Source organism: Halichoerus grypus, chromosome 4, assembly GCF_964656455.1.
Source record: "Halichoerus grypus chromosome 4, mHalGry1.hap1.1, whole genome shotgun sequence".
In the NCBI taxonomy this organism is placed as follows: Eukaryota; Metazoa; Chordata; class Mammalia; order Carnivora; family Phocidae; genus Halichoerus; species Halichoerus grypus.
Genome location: NC_135715.1, coordinates 92,037,346 through 92,051,216, shown reverse-complemented (window position 1 = coordinate 92,051,216; position 13,871 = coordinate 92,037,346). Strand labels below are relative to the sequence as shown.

Below are 13,871 nucleotides of genomic sequence, written 5' to 3'. Positions count from 1 at the left end.
CAGAATCTGATCAACTGGGAAATCCCACATAGTCACAGAGCCTTCAATAATAAGGAGTCCTGTGCTTGCTGAAGATAGAGAACTAATCAGAGGGCTTTAGAGATTCATTTATTCATTGACAAATCAGATGGTATTAGGTTTGGCCTCAAATCTTTCTAATGCAATAAAGTGAAGTAGCAGAGAAAGATAATTTGGAAAATCAGCCAAGCAATGACAAAGACTCCTGAAAAGCTTTACATACGGCTTCCCACCCGCCCCACTGAAACCGTATTTCAAGCATACAGACTTTAAGTCTCTACTAAGCTTACACATAAAGTTAGGGAAAATTCTATTTCTCAGATCAATTATAACAGAACACTGCTATTACTAAAATGACATTTTTACGTTCATATTTTATGGATTTAAGAAAAAAGTTCCACAAGAAAAACAAAAAGATATCTGTGCCTTAACCATGTCAGTATATACTGAATCGTCCCCACAGATGCTCCGTTTCCAAACTGAGTTGTCACTGCCTCTGTATTTTTCCAACACAACTATTCCTACCCATCACTAACACAGCTTTCTTTAAAATATCAAAAGATGTAACCCTCACTCTAATCCTCCATTTAAACAAAAATATCAGTTGAGAACATGATTTAATACGCAGATAAGAATAAAATTCATAACTATCTAGGGCAATTTGGAAACATCTATCAACAACCTTTAAATGAAAAGGTAGAGGAAGACTGACATTTCACTCTCTAGCCTTGTGTACCTTTTAAGTTTTTTGACCATGTACATATTATCTAGTCAAAGGAATATAAATTTTAAAACATTAAAAAAGTATAATATTCTTCCTAGTTAAACCGTATTATAGACAATAAATGCCAGAAAGTTGTTTGTAAAGTCAAATTTAATCGCAATCATGAAACCATAGGCATCATCACTTACTGCAAGAATTAAAAACTATAGGGTGGCCTGGCTGACTCAGTGGGTAGAGCAAGTGACTCTTGATCTCGGGGTCATAAGTTCAAGCCCTGCGTAGAGCTTCAAAAAAATTGGAAACTATAAAAAGAGCCAGTTATTCAGCAAATTCAGTACTCTGGTACTCCTCTCTAGAAGGCAGCCTTGGTAACATGTAAGGAAGCAAAGCTTATTTCTAAATCTCCTATCCAGCCATGGAATCTTTGCAAAATCAAAAACAAAAAACAAACAAGTAATGAGATGAAGACAAGTGCTTGATTGGTTCTTTTTATCACTGAAGCATAGCCACATGTTAACTGAAAAATGACATATGACGGAACAGTCATATACTTTTACAAAATTATATTTTTAAATGTATTAACTACAGGATTCTCATACTGCAGGCTGGGTTTTGTTAAAACCTCTAAGATGCGGGCGCCTGGGTGGCTCAGTCAGTTAAGGCTCCGACTCTTGATTTCGGCTCAGGTTGTGGTGTTAGGGTCATGGGATCCAGCCCCGCATCGGGCTCCGCACTCAGCACAGTCTCCTTGTCCCTTTCCCTCTGCTCCTCTCCCTGCTACTTTCTCTTTCTCTCTTTCAAATAAATAAAATCTTAAAAGAAAAAAAACAACCTCTAAGATGGATGATTTGGCAGTATCTCTCAAAATTTTAAAGGTACATAACTTTCAACCCAAAATGTCAACTTATGGGAATTTATTCATACATGTGCAAAATAAATTATTATAGGATTATTCTTACTAGCATTATTTATAAAAGCAAAAGACTAGAAAAAACTAAATGTTCCTCAACAGAGGGCTAGGTAAATTATGGTATGCCATACAATGGCATACTATTCAGCCATACTCTTCATTTAAAAAAAAAAACAATGAGAAGGGGCGCCTGTGTGGCTCAGTCACTTAAGCATCTGACTCTTGATCTCAGCTCAGGTCTAGATCTCAGGGTCGTGAGTTCAAGCCCCACATTGGGCTGCACACTGGAAATGGAGCCTACTCAAAAACAAAACAAAACAAAACAAAAAAGAAAACCCCACAACGAAGAAGTCTTTTTTTTTTTTTTAAGATTTTATTTATGGGGCACCTGGGTGGCTGTCGGGTAAACATCTGCCTTTGGCAGATCATGATACCAGAGTCCTGGGATCCAGCCCCACATCGGGCTCCTTGCTCAGCAGGAGCCTGCTTCTCCCTCTCCCTCCCACTCTCTGTACCGCCTGTACTCACTCTCTCTGTCAAATAAATAAAATCTTAAAAAAAAATGATTTATTTATTTGACAGAGAGACTGAGTGAGTGAGACAGAGAGAGAGAGAGAGAGAGAGAGAGAGCGTGCAGCGGGGAGGGGCAGAGGGAGAATCAGACTCCCCACTGAGCAGGGAGCCCGATGCAGGACTCCATCCCAGGACTCTGGGATCATGCATGACCTGAACCAAAGGCAGACGCTTAACGGACTGAGCCACCCAGGCACCCCAATGAGGAAATCTTTAACGTACTCACATAGAATGATTTTCAAGATACATAAAGCAAAAGGAAGGAAGGAGGGAAGGAAGGAAGGAAGGAAAATACAGGGTAGTCTTTAGTAGTCTAAGTATTGTTACTTAGTCCAAACAAATGTTCCTTTGGCAATTTCAGAAACCTCCTCCAAGTTCTAAAAGGCATGAGAGAATGGAAAGCTTTTCCCATCATGTTCACTTTAAAAATGCAGTCACAGGCCATAGGAAATCTCCTTGGCATGCCATTCTCTACCAATAGGTAAACACAATCAGGATCAGGCTAAAATACCATACCTATAAGCCCAAATCAGCTGCACAGAGGGCAATGGGACACTGAGAGCATTTCTTTTTAAAGACCTACCCCCCGCCCCCAGCATGGGATCCCATGTCTGAAGGGTGATATATTAAATGACAAAGACACTTCCTGAATCAAATTTTGTGTGTATAGATACAGCTATATAGTACCTCTGGCTGTTTTTACAGAGAAGCTGGGTCCATCTTTATGTATACAGATATATGGCTGTAGATTCAGATTCATACCAGGCCAACTTCTCTGTAAATAGGGCCAGAGGTAGTGAAAGAAACAGTCCGTGTCGTTTCTTCCTACTCTCCCAGGAATAAACCATTATTCCGACTAAGGGAGTTCAAGCTCTTGAATCTCTTCGTTGGCTGACAATTATCCTGAAAACATGTCAAATACTGGATTTGCTCTGACCTCGCTGATGTTGTTATGTTGCTTGAAACTAGAAAATAAAAAGAATAAAATAATTCCTTTTTTTGTTTTCACTATTAATAATAAGGAACTGCTACAATAAACAGGGGAAGAATAATCAGTATCTCATATGATGAAAGTGTTTATTTAACAACATACTAAGAAATACCTATTTAAGAGTCAAAACCTAGTGGAAAACAAAACACCAAACGCCAATCTTCAAACTGGGCCTTCCTTTCACTGACATCTGGATGGTAGATTACAAAATGGACTCCTGAGGGAGGTCTGATCACTCAGGACAAGTAATATTAGACCCTACTGAACACTAAAGAGTGTGATGGGGGGAAATCTGATAATACAGACCCAGAAAGAAAATTCAGATACCTCTTCCCTAGTTAACTTTCAGAATTTCTAGGCAAAAGAATTTTTTAACGATATTTAATATTTTTGTTAGAAGAGTAATATACACTGTTGCACAAACTTTAAATAATTTTTTAACTAACAGCATTTGTCAAAAATGCAAATCAAAATGGATCAACAATCTAAATATAAAAACTAAAACTATAAAACTAAATATATAAAAATCACCCCTAAGGGGCACCTGGGTGGTTCAGTCGTTAAGAGCCTGCCTTCGGCTCAGGTTATGATCCCCAGGGTCCTGGGATCGAGCCCCACATCGGGCTCCCTGCTAGGCGGGAAGCCTGCTTCTCCCTCTCCCACTCCCCCTGCTTGTGTTCCCTCTCTCGCTGTGTCTCTCTGTGCCAAATAAATTAATAAAATCTTAAAAAAAAAAAAAAAAAAACACCCCTAAAATGAGTAAAATTCCCAATATAAAACTTATCATAATCTTAAATAACAAGTTAAAAATTTTCCAGTCATCCATAAAACGAACCCTCCCTAGCCTCCTTCATCCTTACCACCCGCCCACCCTGTTTTCTTCCCTTGAAACAGGATACATGGTTTAAATGCATGTACTTTTAAGTTATTTTCCCAAATGTGAGGATTGATATAGCATCTAGGTCTTTCAAATGCCTTTGGAATTTTTTTGTATGTGACATAAGATACTTGGGTAAACTTCAGTTAGGTTGCATTTAAAATCATGAAGAACTTCACAAAATACTGACTATTGATCTTTTAAGAATTTTCTGCAATTATCCAAACGTAACCACAAAGATCTATATTCAGCTTTATAATTCAATCAATAAAAGGTAAGGACATCACTTGCATGGTACTACACTGGGCACTAGAGTGATGGGGGTGGGGGGAGACAAGAGAGGGCTGGAAACGGGGAAACAAAGAAATATAATATATACCCGACCCTGAAGGTCCTCACAATCTGTTTTGAAACACAAACCACTTAAAAGTAACTATACAAAATTAAAAGGAAGAAAGGGAACTCACATTTATTAAGTGTCTCCCATATGTCAAGCAGCAAACCTGTAACATACACAAAATATCCACGTATCCTGTTCAAAGAAAGAAAACAGGGGTGGGGGGGTGGGGGGAGAAGGGGTAAGGATAAAGGAGGGTAGGCAGTGAAATCAAATACCTAAAGCAAAATACAAATGCCAGGGGCACTCAGCCAGGGTGGCTCAGTCGTTAAGCGTCTGCCTTCGGCTCAGGTCATGATCCCAGGGTCCTGGGATCGAGCCCCCCATCGGGCTCCCTGCTCAGCAGGGAGACTGCTTCTCCCTCTCCCACTCCCCCTGCTTGTGTTCCCTCTCTCGCTGTGTCTCTCTCTGTCAAATAAATAAATAAAATCTTTAAATATATATATATAAATGCCAGTGAGTGATACAGAAAATAAGTAATTACAACATTTATATCAGTCTTCAACAAATGGTGCTGGGACAACTGTATATCCACATGCAAACAAGGAAGTTGGATCCCTACCTCACACCATGTAAAAAAAATTAACTCAAATGAATCAACAATCTAAATGTAAGAGCTAAAACTATAAAACATAAGAAGAAAACATAGGAGTAAGTCTTCATGACCTCAGATTGGTAATGGATTCTTAGCTATGACACCAAAAGCATAAGCAGCAAAAGAAACAAACAGATTGGGGAGCCTGGGTGGCTCAGTCATTAAGTGACTGCTTCTCCCTCTCCCACTCCCCCTGCTTGTGCTCCCTCCCTCGCTGTGTCTCTGTCAAATAAGTAAAATCTTTAATAAAAAAAAAAAAGAAACAGATTAATTGGACTTCATCAAAATTAACAACTTTTGTGCATCAAAGAACATGATCAAGAAAATGTAAAGACAACCTACAGAATGAATGGGAGAAAATACTTGCACATCACATATCTGGTAAGAGTTTAATATCCAGAATATATAAGAACCCCTAAAACTAACTCGACAACAAAAAGACAAGCAATGCAATCTAATATTGAGCAAAGGACTTGAATAGATATTTATCCAAAAAAGGTAACACCTTAATCATCATGGAAAAACAAATCAAAACCACAGTGAGATACTGTTTCAAAATATTAGAATGGCTATAACTTTAAAAATAAAATAACTGAAAACAGCAAGTGTTTGCAAAAATATGGAGAAACTGAAACCATTGTACACACTGCCACTGGGGGGGCAAATGGTACAGCCACCCTGGGAAAGTTCAATGAGTCCACAAAAAGCTAAACAAAGAATTACCACACAACCCAGTTAATTCTAGTCCTAGGTATACACCCAAAAGAATTGAGAACAGAGACTCAAACGGAAATTTGTAAACCAATATACACTGCAGCATTATTCACAATAGTCAAAAAGTGGAAACAACCCAAGTTCTATCAACAAATGAGAGGATAAACAAAATGTAGTATATACATACAATGAAATATTATTCACTAATTAAGAAAGAATAACATTCTGATAATCCTACAACATGAATGAATCTTGAACACATTATGCTAAATGAATAAATCATAGAAGGACAGATATTATATGATTACACTTACATGAAATATCTAGAATAGGCAATTTGTAGTGACTGAAAATAGATTATAAATTACCAGGGACTGAGGGAGAGGGAGGAAGGAGATTTATGGCTTAATGGTTACAGTGTTTCTGTTTGGAGTGATGGAAAAGATTTGGAAGCTGACTCTGATGATGGTTGCACAATAGTGTGAATGTAAGTAATGCCCTGACTGGTATTCCTAAAAAATGGTTAAAATGGCCTATTTTATGTTATATATATTTTAACCACAATAAAAAATAAATTAAAAAGAAAAAAAAGGTTTATATCATGTCTTCAGGGACCTGGATTTCCAAGGGTAGATTTCAAATCAGGGACTCAAATCTAAAAAACTGTAGGTCACCTGATCTAACCTTCACGGAAACCCTCCTGGGAAGCTTAGAGCTCTACATCCTTCTTGACTAGTAAGGAGGCATCTCTAGATGCCACCAGATGCTGGGAGCAGACTTTCTCCCAAGACAGCCCACTGACCTTTCACGAACAAGGAATAACCTGTGCTGGAAAAACAGAATTAAATGGAAAGGAAGCTGAAGAATCTGAGAGCCAAACTCTGCAGCTGTATGACTGTGGACAAATAATTCAACTTTCCAAAACCTCAGCTTCCTCTCATTGTAAAATGAAAATCGCATCTGCCTTTAAATGTTGCTCTAAGGGGCGCCTGGGTGGCTCAGTCGTTAAGCGTCTGCCTTCGGCTCAGGTCATGATCCCAGCGTCCTGGGATCGAGCCCCACGTCGGGCTCCCCGCTCGGCAGGAAGCCTGCTTCTCCCTCTGCCACTCCCCACTGCTTGTGTTCCCTCTCTCGCTGTGTCTCTGTCAAATAAATAAAATCTTTTAAAAAATAAATAAATAAATAAATGTTGCTCTAAGAGCTGGCAAAAGCACACCTATAAAAAGTTGGGTGTTCAATCCATGGTGACTGTTGCCATTGTGACACTGGGTCTACCTACCACCCTTGGGCCAACCAAAGGCTGAGCAGGATATGGTTTGGGTCTGGAGAGCTCTATGACTCTCAGAACTGAAATAAAACACAGTCACCAGCAACCACGAGAAGACTTCAGAGAAGGAGCTGTTTTTATGCAGTTCAACTACTCTTAGAAAGACTGGCTTATTGTTCCTAGAATGAACCCGGCTACTCTACATCAGGAAGGGCACTGCTACACAATTCATTCGCTCTGTACAACAGGCCTCTGTTAGCATGTCTGAGCAACCGTTCATAACAAAGTCGGCCTCTACCCACAGGAAAGACACACTATGGGAAGAAACTAAGCAGAAAATGAGCTAGAAGGTAGTCCCGAGGCAGCTCTCAAACTCTGGCTTCAGAATCATTCGGGAAAGCTGTTTAAAAAGCAGATGCCTCACCCGCACCACCAGACATTCTGATTACTAAGTATTTCAAGCAGGGTCCTTGAGCACAAAAAGCTCTTGGAGGTAGGAGATGAAAATGTAATAAGATTACATTCTGATGTTGACAAATAAGACTATTCTGTCCAACAAAGCAAATGGTGCATTTCCTCCACATCTACCTGGAAATGCAATAGCTTTAGCAATGCGGGGCAAGAGTGAAAACTAAGGAAGCAAGATCACCTGCGTGTAATGCCCAATACAAATTGCATACAGTTGGTTCATATAAAAGTTCATCATTACTGCTTATTCTTTTTTAAAATAAATGAAAAATAAAAATAATGTGCCATTCCACATCTCTCACAGTAACAAAAAATATATTCCCAGAAGTTGGTAATATTTTTATGGAACTGATAACATTCTTAGGGTGCTGGGAAAATTATTAACTGGTACAACTTTCTGGTCAGCAATCAGACAATGTGTATCAAAAATCACCCAATACTCACTTCTTTGAATTTATCCTAAAGCAACAACACAAAAGAAGGAAACTATATGCAAAAAGATAGTCACCGTGTTGTAGTATACATAATTTAAAAAAAAAGTGGCACCTGGCTGGCTGTCAGAAGAGCATGAGACTCTTGATCTTGGGGTCATGAGTTCCAGCCCCACGTTGGGTATAGAGATTACTTAAATAAATAAGTAAACTTAAAAAAAAAAAGATACTTACATGTCAGGATCCCAGTTTCCCAAAATTTGCCATATCATCTCAAATATGACAAAGCTATTAAAAAACTTCAATGATACGTAGTCTGTCATTACATGGAAAATAGTCACAAAACATGCAAGACCTAATATTACTTACTGAAAAGTACAAACATATGGGCAGCTTCAAAGGTGATACATTAAGAAATAATAGCTTGTGTTAGGAGGGTTTGATGTGGCTTTTCCCTCTCTGGTCTCTCAAGTTTCTGTTATTGTTATGTTATTATAATAAGACTATAAATAAATTTAATTGATTCTGCTTGGAAAGTTAACTGGAAAACACTTATAGAGACAGGTGGAAAGTGGATTCAGCTATCCTGAACAAACGTAAACTCACCCAAATGTACCATGGTAACAGTCCCAAGGCCAGTTTTGGATTTTTTTCACAAAAAGATCAATCTTCCCAAGATACGTGTTAACCATGAAACTTCGAATTTACACTTTTTTAAAAGCAAGTAGAAACACACTAAAAGATGGGAGGAAATCTGGTTTGGCAGCTATTCACAAGGCAAAAAGATCATAAGATTTCCTGAACCATAACTTCAATAATCCAACAAAATTATGAAGCTAAGAGCCAGCTGACAGGAAAAGAACATTTAAGTTGAGAAATAGAAGGCCCGGCTCTCCTCCGGGCTCTATCAGACTGGGATTTAATTTGCAAGTCTTAGTTTCTCATTTGTAAATTGATAGGATAATGATGTTATCTTCCCTATCTACCTCACAGGAGTTTGAAGGGAGCAAAGAAGATTATGAATGTAAAAGTGCTTTCAAAATCGAGGGTTTTTTCCCTTAAATCTGGCTATTATTTATTATTAAGAAGACACTCACGTATGTGTAGCTACCAAAAAGGGGAACAGTTGTTTAGAAGGATACATTTCAAAGTGATAAGTGGATATGCCTCCCAGGGGGCCTGAGATCTGGGGCCAAGCCCTTCCCTTTATCTGCATTGTTTCAATCTTTTTTTTTTTTTTTTTTTAGATCTTATTTATTTATTTGACAGAGGAGCACAAGCTGGGGGAAATGGCAGCGGGAGAGGTAGAAGCAGGCTCCCCACTGAGCCACCCAGGTGCCCCTGCAATGTTTCAATCTTTCAGGAGAATCTATTCATCTATTACTTGGTAATTTTTTTAATTTGTAAAAGCAAATGCAATCACTAACAAAATTAACAGAGTGCAGGGTTCTCAAACTTTAGGGTTTTGGGGGTTTTTTCAAGAACCACCTGAGGATTGTTAAAACTGAGTCTGTCCAGGTCTCACAGACTTAATTGACCAAAATCTCTGGGTGGACAGGAATAAATAAGGTCAGACCATTTGTATTTTAACAAACTCAAGTGATTCTGTGACTTGATTATTGCTTCTTACACTATGTTGTTATTAATATTAACTCCTATCACAAATACATAGTAGGAATACCATGTATACCCACTTACTATATGTCAGTCACCACTCTCAGCACTTGACGAATATTATCTCATTTAATCCTTACAACCCGGTAAGTAGGTACTACTGTTGACACTGCCCTCCCCTCGCCCTTGTTTTATAGATGAAATTATTAAATAGGAAGAGATGATTTAACAGGCCCATGGCCCAAAGTCACAGGGCTAGTAAGTGGCAGAGCCAGAATGTACAACAAAGTTTGAAAACTCCCTAAGACAACAGCTGTATACTCTGGGCAGGTCACAGCAAATTCTGCTTCATTTCAGACATTGCATTTGCCTAAAGAAAGCAGCATGGGGAAATCTGACTAAACCATGCGGGGAGGGAGCACCTGGCTGGCTCAGTTGGTAGAGCATGGGACTTTTGATCTAGGGGTTATAAATTTGAGCCCCATGTTGGGTGTAGGAATTACCTTAAAAAAATAAAATCTTGGGGCGACTAGGTGGCACAGTCGGTTAAGCATCTAACTCTTGGTTTCAGCTCAGGTCTTGATCTCAGGGTCGTGAGATGGAGCCCCACAGACTTTGCACTCAGCACGGAATTGGCTTGAGATTCTCTCTCCCTCTGCCCCTCCCCAGTGCAAGTCCAAGCTTGCGCACTTTTGCTGGCTCTCTCTCTAAAATAAATAAATAAATCTTTTTTAAAAAATAAAATAAAATCTTTTTAAAAATAAAAAAAAAACCATGAGGGGACAAAGGATCTAGGCTGTTTACATACTTCCAGCATAACTCACTTTGTAACATTCTGGCCCTCTATTAGACTGAGCCCTGAAAGTGTGGGGAACATACAGTCTTTTCAACAGTACCCTCATGGTACTGGTATCTAACTAAAGAAAGGGTTTAATAAATTAATTCATCAATAAATCTACAGAAGGCTTGATGACTGTCCTAGGAAATGAAAGCTATTATGTGGAGAAGAAACAGACTTAACTCATGTTGCTCCAAGGAGGATAATCAAGAACAGGTAACAGGGGAGTGGCAGATTTTGATACAGTCTAAACTAGCTTTCTAGCAACCAAGACCTGTCCAGTAACAGAGAAGCACATCTGCAATGTGAGGCTGATGATCAGAACAGAGCAGACAAAAGGGAGGAAAGTGGTCTGTGGAGCCTCTAAGAGCTCTTCCGAAGTTCAAAGTCTTCTATTCTAAGTTATGATACATTTGTTCACTCTTTCACATCTCACACATCTACCGTGACTAGTTACACAAGTTCCTAGTTACACAAGTCCTGGTAGTAAGTACAGAGGATACCATCGAGTCGTACAAACCCCCAGAGCCCTCAAGGATCTGGAGAAGAATAAAAGCACAGGCGTCAATCTTCCAGGGAGGAAGGTAATGGATACAACAGGAATCAGCAAGGAATGAGGAGATTTCCAGGCAGGAAACAAGAGGGAAGTCAACACGGGCATTATGAAAGAAAGGCCGTCATTTGAGCCATATCTTTAGAGATCCATGCGGGGAGGTGGGTTGGGGCTGCCATAAGAATCTGGGGAAGAAAAGCCTGCAGTATGGCAGTACTGGTCTGAGCATAAAGGAGGCAGGCAAGCCCTGGGGTGATGAAGACCCACCAAAAATAACCACTAAACTCTGGGGCTTAAAAGGAGAAGGCCTTTGGAGGTCATTTAGTCAAACACACACATGTTATGGACGTTGCCCTGCTTGCCCTGGGTAAAGAAAGGTTCGTTTACTTTCTTAAATTACATTTTACAAACCAAAAACTCTATCATCAATAACTGGTCCTTCGCTTAGTTTTGCGTCTTTTTTTTTTTTTAAGACTAACAGATCCTTCTATTTTCTAGGAAAACTTTTAGATGATTCCATTTTTCTTGCAGTTTTCAAAACTGGCAGTTTTAATAACTCAGCTCTTAGCCTAATATTATAATCACTTAAGTGGTTATAATATTTACCAATAATACTAAATTAAAAGTATTATAATCTAAAAACGATGATTTTACAAATAGAAGACTGTTAAGAAGAAATGTAGTCTCAAAAATAAATTTAGGTCTCAGATCCAAGAAACTCTCTTACTCAACTTATAAACTGTGAAACTGAGCCACCCAAGAAAATAGAATTAACTACTGAAGCAAAAACAAACTAAATCCAAAACCAATGGACAAAACATAATACATATGAACAATAAACTTAATGTTCTTTGGCCAATCATTTCTCAGCGTCCCTGTCAAACTATTTTAAGGATCTGAAATCTTGCTCTATAAAAAGTAAGTTCCCATCATCTGAACTACACTTAAGCGATTCTATCGCAGTGGTTACTGAAGCATAAACACCAAGCTTCAGTTTTTTCCTTCCTTTTAGTACCAAAAATGCTTACCTCTTTTAGATAAAGCTGAGTCTGTGGCCCAAATCCTGACATACCAGGAGATCTAGGTTTTCAATTCCAACACTAATTTAAGGTGTCAGGTTAGCAAAGGCCTTTTCTGTATTTACCACTTAGCTTAGATTATAACATGGAGATATAGTATTTGACACCCCCACCACCAACGGTCACTTCAAAGGATTTCTAACTTTGGTAAACTTTAGTTGGGGGAATATAAAGTTGGGGCTGAAAACTCAGTTAAAAAAAAAAAAATCAAAACTTTAAAAAATCTGAAATAGTGCTGCTGCATGTTAGCTGACAAACTATGAATTGCAGAAACAGATTTGAGTAACAATTGCTAAGAAAGGTGCAGTTACACGATTTTACCAAAATGAATAAGCAAACAGCTCACGAAAATTTAAATCTTTCTTGGCAAATGGAGAAGATAAATAATATTCACTAACTCTGGGACATTGTGGTTTTTTGTTTTTATCTATAAGGTCTCTGCATCAATGTTACTATTCTCTCACTCCCTTTATAAGCAAAAGGAGCCCACTGTCCAGGATCCCTCATACCAAAGCTCAGTAAATATCACAAATAATAATAGTAATAAAAGCCACAATCTCTAAAGCTAGAATTCATACGGGACTGTGGCACCAGAATAGGACGCAAGGCACATGGCAGCATGCAACTATTTCTCCCTTCTGACTCTTCTGCATCACTGCCTCCCAAAGGACTACAGAATCCGAAGCTCTCACTGCCACATCTACAAATTAAAGTATCACGATTAAAGAACTCACGGGTTCTACGAACGGTCAGTATTGAACGAACACCACAACAAATAAATTCATCCGGTTGCAACAAAACATGCTTCAAAAGGCTCCACCTAATTTTTTTTAATCTTAGAAATAAACACAACTATTTTAATAACATTATGTAATAAGTTAGACTCTGGAAAACCCCATACTCATCCGAGCGGCTCGGAAAATGGAAAGCAAAATTCGATTAGCTCCATTGTACCCAACCAGGCTAACGTGCAAGATCACACACTCATCTTCGTCAGAGCGGCTCTGCCAATACCAAAGAACAACAAAGGCAAGTTGAGGAGGCTGCACAAGGCTTAACTCAGCACTTGTCCGCTTTCCCAGCTTTGGAAAGAAGCTCTCAGCGGGCCCCAGGGACCAAGGGACCCTCTGCATCCCGCCCGACCCCCAGCTCGGCTCGGCGCCGCTCGCTCAGCTTTTGTCTGGCCCGGCTGGGAGCCCCGGCCGCCCGCCTCCCCGGCACCCCTTCCCTCTGGATCTTTCTCCACACCCATCACTCGCCGATGACTAGTTGTTGTGGGTTTCTCTCCCTCGCCCCCTCCCCTCGCAATCCCGGGCTCTTTTCAAACGCGACTGGGCTGTTCGCTGGCTTCTCCCACTGGGCCAGGAAGACTCGGGTCAGGAAGGGGGCTCGGGGTGCGGTCTGGGAGAGGAAAAGAGAGAGGGGCACACAAAGCCCGGCTGACCCCACAGCCGCCCCCTCCTCCCTTTGCAAAGCAGCCTGGGATCAGCGACCTACCGGGTGGATAAACAACCCTCCCATCCCGCTCCCCGCCCGGCTCCCACCTAAGGGCCGCCCCCTCCCCCCAAAGTGCACCCAAGAGCCGATGACAGCGCTGGACATCGCCCCCACCCAGACCCAGCGCCCGCCACCGCAGGGGAGGGGGCAAAGGCCTCGGAGGGCTGGATCTAAATCTCCTCGCCCTAACCGGGTACTTACAGTCGTATTATTCGCTACTGTTGCCGCTGCGGACCAGACAGCCGCCGCCTTCTCCTCCACCCCAATGAGGTTAAGCGCTTGGTGCGGGGATTAAAAAAAAAAAAAATAGAAGCCGAGAGCGCCT

At 40.2% G+C, this 13,871-nt stretch overlaps 1 protein-coding gene across 1 annotated transcript in view; it reads right to left on the bottom strand.

Annotated features, from left to right (window-relative positions):
• The window catches only part of CLASP1 (cytoplasmic linker associated protein 1), a 262,760-nt gene extending 248,907 nt beyond the window's left edge, over positions 1 to 13,853 (bottom strand). Inside the window, exon 1 of the mRNA XM_078070663.1 lies at positions 13,748 to 13,853. The gene's annotated coding sequence lies outside the window, so the exon portion shown is untranslated. The remainder of the gene's footprint in view (positions 1 to 13,747) is intronic.
• Between the last annotated feature and the right edge of the window lie 18 nt (positions 13,854 to 13,871).